The following is an 11,796-nucleotide window of genomic DNA, read 5'->3' as shown; positions in this document are numbered from 1 at the left end:
CTACTTATCATTGTATTTGTGTATTTCTTTGCACTGATTTGCTAAGAAGTACACACTTTGTGGAGGACCACCTACTATATTGGCTTTCTAAACTTTTCGTCCATTTTGGCAATCGATGCCAATGGGGGAGAAGTTTAGAGAGTTTACTTTGGATATGTTTAGAGGGTTTTGCTTTTATTGCGTAAGCATTTACATCTTGCACGCATGCATTATTGCTTTGTATGTGTGCGCTTGGTTATGCTTATTTCCTCATATAAACTCTCTTGAAGTGGTTGTCATCAATTACCAAAATGGGGGAGATTGTTAGAGCATATATCTCCATATGTGGTTTTGGTAATTGATGACAATTCCTATGGACTAATGGTTGCCTTAAGTTATATTTATAGGATTTGTCCATAGGCACTTCTTGAAGTTCATCTGTTGGGTTCAAGGAGTTTATATGATGACCAAGATGGTATTCAAGGTATTATCCAAAGAATGTTCATAGAGACACAAGGTTGATCAAGATCTCACACAAAAAGTTAATCAAGATGATCAACACACAAAGCGTACAAGATGTACCGAGAGGGATCAAGTGATCCCATGGTATGGTAAGCATTGTCCATTACGTGTTTGTGTACTAACCCATGGTCTTCGTGAGAGTTCTATGTGGGGGTTAGGTGTGTTTCCATGGGCTTGCGTCAAAAGGAAGATCTCATACAACCCATGAAGGATGACGTCAAGTGGTGATCGTCATCAAGATTGCGGTGTGCAAGTTCAAGTGGATCAGCACGAATATATCATGTTGATGCTTGCCGTCCATTGTGGTGGCAATGGACTTGTGAAGATATGCTGAAGAGTGGCTCACCCATAGTGAGTATGGGGGAGCAATCAACTAGTCTTCATCAAGCCAACGCAATCAAGAAAGGTGGTCCATCTTGAGGAAGCCAAGATAATCATCATCTAGCTCAAGAGGTCGAGGTGCAAGGTATAGGTTTTCCCTTGATAGGTTTTCTGTTTTAGGATAGATTGCTGTACTGTCAAGGGGGACTCTCAAGTGAGTAGCTTGATCGTATCGATAGTTGAGAGCTCAAACCATTTGCATCCTTGCATCATACTGCTTGGTTCTTATTTGGTGTTTCTCTTTGTGAGTTTTAGAGCTTATGGTCATCTTCATGACAAGCTCAAGTTCATCGAAAACGGAGTCCATATGCATCTACTATGATGTTTTCGATGATGGAGTTTTTGCCGGTTCTTCATTCATGGAGGTCTCACATCTCTATATCATTCGCATTTTCATATCTGCATGGTCTTAAGATTTGGAGCTGTTTGGATAGCTCTTGTCGGCCTGAATCCAACAAGCTTGGGTTTGCTCGATTCGGAGCTCGTATACGATAGTTATGCTTGTTTCACTGGCGAGCGGTAGTACCGCAGGACCTAGCGGTAGTATCGCTGGCCCTAGCGGTAGTACCGCTAGAGCTGGCGGTAGTACCGCTAGAGCTGGCGGTAGTACCGCTGTCCCAGCGGTAGTACCGCCCCTGGTCAGTGGTAGTACCGCTCCAGGACTTTAATACCATCATCCTTGCGGCTGTACTACGTCGGACTTTTTGCGAAGACTTTCTTGGCGGTGGTTGTCCCGGTAGTATCTTTGCACTACCATGGACTCAGCGGTGGTACCGGTGCAGCCAGCGGTAGTACCGCTGGAGGGTCAGCAGTAGTACCGCTGGGCTCGGGCTGTAAGTGGGGGTAACGGTCTGATTTCTTCCCCCACTATATAAAGGGGGTCTTCTGCCCCCTTGATCTTGACTGATCTGTTGAGCTCGTGTTCTTCCCCCATTGTTGACCTTCTTAGAGCTTGCTAACTCTCAATCCCTGCATTGATTCTTGCTTGTTCTTGAGGGAAAAGAGAGAGGAGATCTAGATCCACATCTCCACCAATCACTTTCTCCTCGATGTGAGGGTAACCCCTTGGATCTAGATCTCGGAGTTCTTTGTAAGCTCCTTGTTCTTCCTCTCACATTTCTCCATAGATTTTGTTGTTGTGGAGGGATTTGAGTGTGAGGGACTTGACCACTTTGTGTGTTCTTGCCATTGCATTAGTTGCATAGGTTTGAGTTCTCCACGGTGATACGTGGAAGTGAGAAGTTGAGAAGCTTATTACCCTTTGGTACTTAGTACCCTAGAGATTGTTCTTCGTGGATGCTTTGGCGTCCTAGAAGCTTGGTGGTGTCTTGGAGCTCAATCATTGTGGTGTAAATCTCCGGGCAAGCGTCGGGGTCTCCGATTGGATTGTGGAGATTGCCCCGAGCAATTTGTACGGGTACCGGTAACCACCCCCAAGGGTTGCCATTTGTACGGGTTCGATGACCGCCCTCAAGGGTCCCTTAGTGGAATCACGGCATCTTGCATTGTGTGAGGGCGTGAGGAGATTACGGTGGCCTTAGTGGCATCTTGGGGAGCATTGTGCCTCCAGACCGCTCCAACGGAGATTAGCATCCGCAAGGGTGTGAACTTCGGGATACATCATCGTCTCCGCGTGCCTCGGTTATCTCTTACCCAAACCATTTACTTATGCACTTTACTTTGTGATAACCATATTGTTTAGTGTCATATATCTTGCTATCACTTAGTTGCTTATCTTGCTTAGCATAAGTTGTTGGTGCACATAGGTGAGCCTAGTTGTTTGTAGGTTTTGTGCTTGACAAATTACACGTTAGTTTTATTCCGCATTTGTTCAAGCCTAAACCGTAATTATTTTAAAGTGCCTATTCATCCCCCTCTAGGCGACATCGACTTCCTTTCACAAGCCCTAGGGCACATCCAAGGGGGAGGAGGTGGAATCGTAGTCCCCTTCCTTCCCTTCCATACAAAGGTGGACTTCCCACCTTTCCCAACTGCATGGGCCTTGAGGGACTTGTGCGCTTTGCCCAATAAGGCCACGATGTCTCCCCTCAGCCCATGCAAACCCTTGGGACGTGGTGGAACCCTTGTTGGACTTTTGGACTCCTACGGAAGTTTCCAGAATGTTCTAGAAGCTTCCCGATAAAATACCGGAAAAACCCGAAACTTTTCCGGTAGCCAAAATGTGACTTCCCATATATAAATATTACCCCCGGACCATTCCGGAGCTCCGTGCAACGTTCGAGATCTCATCCATGACTCCGAAAAACTTTCGGTTACTACCACACATAACTCATTAATACCAAATCGTCATCAAACCTTAAGTGTGCAGACCCTACGGGTTCGAGAACTATGTAGACATGATCGAGACACTCTCGGACCAATAACCAATAGTAGGACCTGGATGTCCATATTGGCTCCTACATATTCTACGAAGATCTTTATCGATCGAACCATGATGTCAAGGATTCGATCAATCCAGTATCCTATTCCCTTTGTTTATCAGTATGTTACTTGCCCGAGATTCGATCGTTAGTATATCTATACCTACTTCAATCTCATTACCGGCAAGTCTCTTTACTCGTTCCATAATACAAGATCCCACTAACTCTCACATTGCTTGCAAGGCTTGTTGTGATCTTGTATTATCGAGTGGGCCCTAGAGATACCTCTCCGTCATACGGAGTGACAAATCCCATTCTCGATTCACGCCAACCCAACAGACACCCTCGGAGATACCTATAGAGCACCTTTATAGTTAGCCAGTTATGTTGTGACATTTTATACACACAAGGCATTCATCCGGTGTCCGGGAGTTGCATGATCTCATGGTCATAGGAACAGATACTTGACATGCAGAAAACAGTAGCAATAAACTTAGACAATGACATGCTACGTTCATAGTTTGGGTCTTGTCCATCACATCATTCTCCTAATGATGTGATACCATTATCAAATGATAACTCTTGTCTATGGTCAGGAAACCTTGACCGTCTTTGATCAACGAGCTAGTGCATCAGAGGCTATCTAGGGACAGTGTGTTGTCCATGTATCCACACATGTATTTGAGTTTCCAATCAATACAATTCTAGCATGGATAATAAACGATTATCATGAAAAAGGAAATATAGTAATAACTAATTTATTATTGCCTCTAGGACATATTTCCAATAGTCTCCCACTTGCACTAGAGTCAATAATCTAGTTCACATCACTATGTGATTCACACCCAATAAGATCTGGGGTTTAAGCATGCTTGCGTGTGAGAGAGGTTTTAGTCAACGGGTCTGAACCTTTCAGATCTGTGTGTGCTTTACAAATCTCTATGTCATCCTATAGATGTTGCTACCACGTGCCATTTGGAACCATTCCAAATGACTGCTCCACTATACGAATCTGGTTTGCTACTCACACACATCCGGATTGGTGTCAAAGCTTGCATCGACGTAACCCTTTTTGACGAACTCGTTTATCACCTCCATAATTGAGAAATATCTCCATAGTCCTCAAGTTACTAAGGATAATTTTGAATGTTGTTCAGTAATCCATTTGTGGATCACTCTTGTACCCCTTGACAGATTCATGGCAAGGCACACATGAGGTGCGATACACATCATAGCATACTATAGAGTCTACGGCTAAGGCATAGGGGAAGACCATCGTCCTTTCCGTTTCTTCTTCCATGGTCAATCTTTGAGTCTTTACTCAAATTCAAACCTTACAATACAGTCAAGAACTGCTTCTTTGACCGATCTACTTTGAACTCCTTCAAAATCTTGTCAAGGTATGTATTTATTGAAATTTTTATCAAGTGTTTTGATCTATCACTATAGATCTTGATGCTTAGTGTTCAAGTAGCTTAATTCAGGTTGTCCTTTTAAAATCTCATTTCAAACAACCATTTATGCTTTACAGAAATCTACATTATTTCCAATCAACAATATATCAACCACATATACATATCATAAATTATATAGTGCTCCCACTCACTTTCTTGGAAATACAAGTTTCTCATAAACTTTGTATAAACCAAAAAGCTTTGATCATCTCATCAAAGCATACAGTCCAACTCTAAGATGCTTGCTCCAGTCCATAGAAGGATCGCTGGAGCTTGGATACTTGTGAGCATCCTTAGGATCAACAAAACCTTCTGGTTGTATCACAGACAACCTTTCCTCAAGGAAATCGTCGAGGAAACAATGTTTTGACATCCATCTACAAGATATATTAAAAAAGATGCAACAACTCCTAACATAATTCTAAAAGGCTTTTAGCATCGCTATGAGTGAGAAAGTCTCATCATAGTCAACTCTTTGAACTTGTCGGAAACCTCTTGGCGGCAAGTCGAGCTTTCTAAATGGTGACATTCACCATCATCGCCTGTCTTCCTTTTAAAGATCCACTTCTACTTAATAGCCTTAAGACCATCAAGTAGTTCTTCCAAAGTCTACACTTTGTTTTCATACATGGATCCTATCTTGGATTTCATGGCGTCTAGCCATTCGTCGGAATCCAGGCCCACCATCGCTTCTCCATAGCTCGTAGGTTCATTGTTGTCCAACAACATGACCTCCAAGACAGGATGACCGTACCACTCTAGAGTAGTGTGTGTCCTTGTCGACCTACGAGGTTTGGAAGTAACTTGATATGAAGCTTCATGATCATCATCATTGGCTTCCTCTTCAATTTGGTGTAGGCGCCATAGGAACAACTTCCCGCGCCCTGCTACACCGTGTTTGAAGTGACAGTTCAACAACCTCATCAAGTTCCACCATCCTCCCACTCAATTCTTTCGAGAGAAACTCTTTCTCGAGAAAGGACCCGTTTTCAGCAACAAACATTTTACTTTCAGATCTGAGATAGGAGGTGTACCCAACTGTTTTCGGTATCCTTTGAAGATGGATTTATCCGCTTTGGGTTCCATCTTATCAAGCTAAAGCCTTTTGACATAAATATCGTAGCCCCAAACTTTAAAAAACGATAGCTTAGGTTTCTCCAAACCATAGTTCATACGGTGTCATCTCAACGGAACTACGTGGTGCCCTATTAAAGTGAATGTGGTTGTCTCTAATACCTAACCCCAAAACTATAGTGGTAATTTGACAAGAGACATCATAGTATGCACCATATAAAATAGGGCGTGGCTACGATGTACGGACACACCATCACACTATGGTGTTCCAGGTGGCATGAGTAGTGAAACAATTTCCACATTGTCTTAAATGTATACCAAACTCGCAACTCAGATATTCATCTCTAGGACCACATCATAGAAATTTCATCCTCTTGTCAGGACGATCTTCAACTTCACTCTGAAATTGCTCGAACTTTTCAATGATTCAGACACGTGATTCATCAAGTAAATACACATGTATCTACTCAAATCATCTATGAAGTAAGAATATAACGATATCCAGTGCGTGCCTCAGCACTCATTGGACTGCACACATCAAAATGTATTGTTTCCAATAAGTCACTTTCTCGTTCCATGTCACCGGAAAACAAGGCCTTCAGTCATCTTGCCCATGTGGCATGATTTGCATGTCTTAAGTGATTCAAAATCAAGTGAGTCCAAAAGATCCATCTGCATGGAGTTTCTTCATGCGTTTACACCAATAGGAATGCTTCGCGTGTCTCAAACGATTCAAAAATGAGTGAGTCCGAAGACCCATCAGCATGGAGCTTCTCCATGCGTTTTATAGCAATATGACTCAAGCGTCAGTTCCACAAGTTAGTGGTACCATCATTAATACTTTGTATCTTTTGGCGTCAATATTATGAACATGAGTACCACTACGATCGAGATTCGATAAACCATTCATATTAGGTGCATGACCATTGAAGATTTTATTCAAGTAAATAGAGTAACCATTATTCTCTTTAAATGAATAACCATATTGCAATAAACATGATCGAGTCATGTTCATGCTCGACGCAAACACCAATCAATATTTAGGTTTAACACTAATCCCGAAGGTAGAGAGAGGGTGCGATGGTGATCACATCAACCTTGGAAACACTTCCAACACACATCGCCACCTTGGTTTTAGCTAGTCTCCATTTTATTTTGTAGCTTTTATTTCGAGTTACTAACATTTAGCAACTGCACCGGTATCTAATATCCATGTGCTACTAGGAGTACTAGTAAAGTACACATCAATAACACATATATCCAATATACTTTTGTTGACATTGCCAGCCTTCTTATCTACCAAGTGTCTAGGGTAGTTCTGCATCAGTGATCATTCCCCTCATCGTAGAATCACTTAGTCTTGGGTTTGGGTTCAACCTTGGGTTTCTTCATTGAGTGACAACTAACTTGCCATTCTCGAAGTTTCCCATCATTCCCTTTTCCCTTCTTGAAACTAGTGGTTTTAGTAACCATTAACACTTGATGCTCCTGCTTGATTTCTACCGTTGCGGTGTCAAACATCGCGAATAGCGCAGGGATCATCATCTCTATCCCTGATATGTTATAGTTCATCAGGAAGCTCGGTAGCTTGATGGTAGTGACTTTGGAGAACTATGTCAATCACTATTTTATCTGGAAGATCAACTCCCACTCGATTCAAGTGATTGTAGCACCCAGACAATCTGAGCACATGCTCAACCATTGAGGTTTCCTCCCTTATTTGTAGGCAAAGAATCTTGTCGAAGGTTTCCCACCTCTCAACACGGGCACGGGCCTGAAATCCTAATTTCAGCTCTTGGAACATCTCATATGTTCCATGACGTTCAAGACGTCTTGGGCGCCTCAATTCCAAGCCATAAAGTATGACACACTAAACTATCATGCAGTCATCAAGACGTTTATGTCAGATGTTCGCAACATCCACAAACAATGCTTGGGGTAGCACACCGAGCAGTGCATTAAGAATATAAGCCTTATGTGCAGCAATGAGGACAATCCTAAGTTTGCGGACCGAGTCCGCATAATTGCTACTATCATCTTTCAACTTAGTTTTCTCTAGAAACATATCAAAATACACAGGAGCTACAACGCAAGCTAATCACCTACTACATAATTCACAAAGACGTTTTGACTATGTTCATGATAATGAGTTCAAGTAGTCATATTAGTTAATAACTCCCACTCAAATTGACATCCCTCTGCTCATCCGAGTGGTACATGATTCAAATCCACCAACCCATGTTCGATCATCACGTGAGATGAGGTGGCTTCAACGGTGAACATCTCCATGTTGATCATATCTACTATATGACCCATGTTCGACCTTTCGGTCTACTGTGTTTCGAGGCCATGACTTTATATACTAGGCTCGTCAAGTTTAACCCGAGTGTTCCGTGTGTGTAAAACTATCTTACACCTGTTGTATGTGAACGTAGAGTCTATCACACCCCATCATCACGTGGTGTCTCGAATCTACGAACTTCCGCAACGGTGCACACTCGGAGAGAACACAATTTTATCTTGAAATTTTAGTGATGGATCACCTTATAATGCTACCATTGTCCTAAGCAAAACAAGGTGCATAAGAAGGATTAACATCACATGCAAATCATAAGTGACATGCTATGGCCATGAACTTGTGCTTTTGATCTCCATCTTCAAAGCATCGGCATGATCTCCATCATCACCGGTGCCACACCATGATCTCCATCATTGTGTTGGCATCGAGGTTGTCGCGCTAACTATGCTTTTGCTACTAAAGCTACTGAACTAGTGATAAATCAAACCATCACCAAGCGCAAAAAAATAAAGACAACCCTATGGCTCCTGCCGGTTGCCGTAGCATCGACATGTGATACGTCTCCAACGTATCTATAATTTTTTATGGTTCCATGCTATTATCTTGTGAAACTTTGGATGTTTTGTATGCCTTATATATATTTTTTGGGACTAACTTATTAACTCAGTGTCAAGTGCCAGTTCCTGTTTTTTCCGTGTTTTTGACCCTTTTCACAGGATAATATTAAACGGTGTCCAAACGGAATAAAACCTCCGAAAATATTTTTTCCGGAACACAAGATACGCATGGAGCTTGAGAACCAAGGCAGAGGGCGCCAGGGGAGGCCACAAGACCCCTAGCCGCGGCCTGGGGGCACCTAGCAGTCTTGTGGGCCCCGTGTGGCTCCTCTGCCTTACTTCTTCCGCCAATAAATCCCCAAAAAATCCAAAACCACGGGAGAGATCCACAAAAATACTTTTCCGCCGCCGCAAGCTTCTTTCTCCGCAAGATCCCATCTGGGGCACGTTCTGGTGCCCTGCCGGATGGGGGATTCGGATACGGAGGGCTTCTTCATCAACACCATTGCCTCTCCGATGATGCGTGAGTAGTTCACCATAGACCTTCGGGTCCATAGCTAGTAGCTAGATGGCTTCTTCTCTCTCTTGGATCTTCAATACAAAGTTCTCCATGATCTTCATGGAGATCTATCCGATGTAATCTTCTTTTGCGGTGTGTTTGTCGAGATCCGATGAATTGTGGATTTATGATTAGATTATCTATGAATCTTATTTGAGTTTCTTCTGATCTCTTATATTCATGATTTCATATCCTTGTAATTCTCTTCGAATTGTAGGTTTTGTTTGGCCAACTTGATCTATGATTCTTGCAGTGGGAGAAGTGCTTGGTTTTGGGTTCATACCGTGCGGTGACCTCACCCAGTGACAGAAGGGGTAGCGAGGCACGCATCATGTTGTTGACATCAAGGGTAAAAAGATGGGGTTTATATCTATTGCATGAATTTATCCCTCTACATCATGTCATCTTGCTTAAGGCGTTACTCTGTTTGTCATGAACTCAGTATACTAGATGCATGCTGGATAGCGGTTGATGTGTGGAGTAATAGTAGTAGATGCAGAAAGTATTGGTCTACTTGTCTCGGACGTGATGCCTATATGTATGATCATTGCCTTAGATATCGTCACGACTTTGCGCGGTTCTATCAATTGCTCGACAGTAATTCGTTCACCCACCGTAATATTTACTATTTTGAGAGAAGCCTCTAGTGAACACTATGGCCCCCGGGTCTAGTTCACATCATATTTTCATCCCTACACTTTTACCTTCTTGCACTTTCCGTCTTCAGGTCTCACCTTGCAATCAATCGTGAAGGGATTGACAACCCCTTTGTAGCACTGGGTGCAAGTTTGCTGTTTTTGCGCAGGTACATCGGTGCTTCATCTTGATACTCCTACTGGATTGATACATTGGTTCTCAAACTGAGGGAAATACTTACTGCTACTGTGCTGCATCACCCTTTCCTCTTCAAGGGAAAAACCAACGCAAGCTCAAGAGGTAGCAAGAAAAATTTCTGGCGCCGTTTCCAGGGAGCACCAAGGGAAGCTTATCCAAGTAAGTGTCGCAAACTCATCTCTTGAATTTACTTTTTTGCCTCTCGTTTTCCTCTCCCCCACTTCTGAAAAACAAAATTTAGAAAAATATTTGCCTTTTTCGTTCGCCCTTTTCTTTCGCTTGCTTTCTGTTCGCTTGTGTGCTTGTCTATTTGCTGAAGTCACCATGACTGAAAACACCAAACTTTGTGACTTCTCGAATACTAATAATAATGATTTTATTAGTACTCCGATTGCTCCTGCCACTAGTGCAGAATCATATGAAATCAATGCTGCTTTGCTGAATCTTGTTATGAAAGAGCATTTTTCCGGCCTTCCTAGTGAAGATGCCGCATCCCATCTTAATACCTTCATTGAGTTATGCGATATGCAAAAGAAGAAAGATGTGGATAATGATGTGATTAAATTGAAGGTATTTCCGTTCTCATTACGAGAACGAGCAAAAACTTGGTTTTCTTCTTTGCCAAAAAATAGTATTGATTCTTAGAACAAGTGCAAAGATGCTTATATATCCAAGTATTTTCCGTCGGTAAGATTATCTCTCTCCGTAATGATATCATTAATTTTAAGCAACTTGATCATGAACATGTTGCACAATCTTGGGAGAGAATGAAATTGATGATTAGAAATTGTCCCGCTCATGGCTTGAGTCTTTGGATGATTATACAAATCTTCTACGCTGGTTTGAATTTTGCTTCTAGAAATATCTTGGACTCTGCCTCCGGTGGAACTTTCATGGAAATCACATTAGGAGAAGCCACAAAACTCCTAGACAATATCATGACAAACTATTCTCAGTGGCACACTGAAAGGTCACGTACTAGTAAAAAAGTACACGCTATAGAAGAAATTAACTCGTTGAGTGCTAAGACGGATGAGTTAATGAAATTGTTTGCTAGTAAAGGTGATCCTTTAGATCCAAATGATATGCCCTTGTCTTCCTTGATTGAGAGTAGAAATGAAAGCTTGGATGTTAATTTTGTTGGTAGGAATAATTTTGGCAACAACAATGCTTTTAGAGGAAACTATATTCCTAGGCCTTTTCCTAGTAATCCCTCTAATAACTTTGGCAACTCCTACAACAATGCTCATGGAAATTACAATAAATTATCCTCTGATCTAGAGAGTAATATTAAAGAGTTTATCAACTCGCAAAAGATTTTCAATGCGTCCATAGAAGAAAAACTACTCAAAATTGATGATTTGGCTAGGAGTGTTGATAGAATGTCTCTTGATATTGATGCTTTGAAAGTTAGATGTGCTCCTCCCAAGATCAATATGGATGAAACTTTGAAAGCTATGCGTGTTTCCATGAATGAGAGTAAGGAAAGAACCGCCCAAATTCCTGCTAGACATGAATGGCTTAAAAAGGCGTGTTCTCGTGATGAGAATCACGAAGATCTTAAAGTGCTTGGTGTGACTCCCATTGAATCCTTGTTTTCCAGTGTCAAACCTAATGATGATGGGGCTGGAAATGAATCCACCTTGGTTGAAAAACACCCCAATGATTCGGAGTCTATCTATCTTGATGCTAAAAGCATTGAAAGTGGAGTAGAGGATATCAAAACTTTGAGTAGTAATGAAACTACTACTTTGGA

This window comes from Hordeum vulgare, chromosome 4H (genome assembly GCF_904849725.1).
Source record: "Hordeum vulgare subsp. vulgare chromosome 4H, MorexV3_pseudomolecules_assembly, whole genome shotgun sequence".
Lineage (NCBI taxonomy): Eukaryota > Viridiplantae > Streptophyta > Magnoliopsida > Poales > Poaceae > Hordeum > Hordeum vulgare.
Note: the sequence above shows the minus strand (reverse complement) of the source record.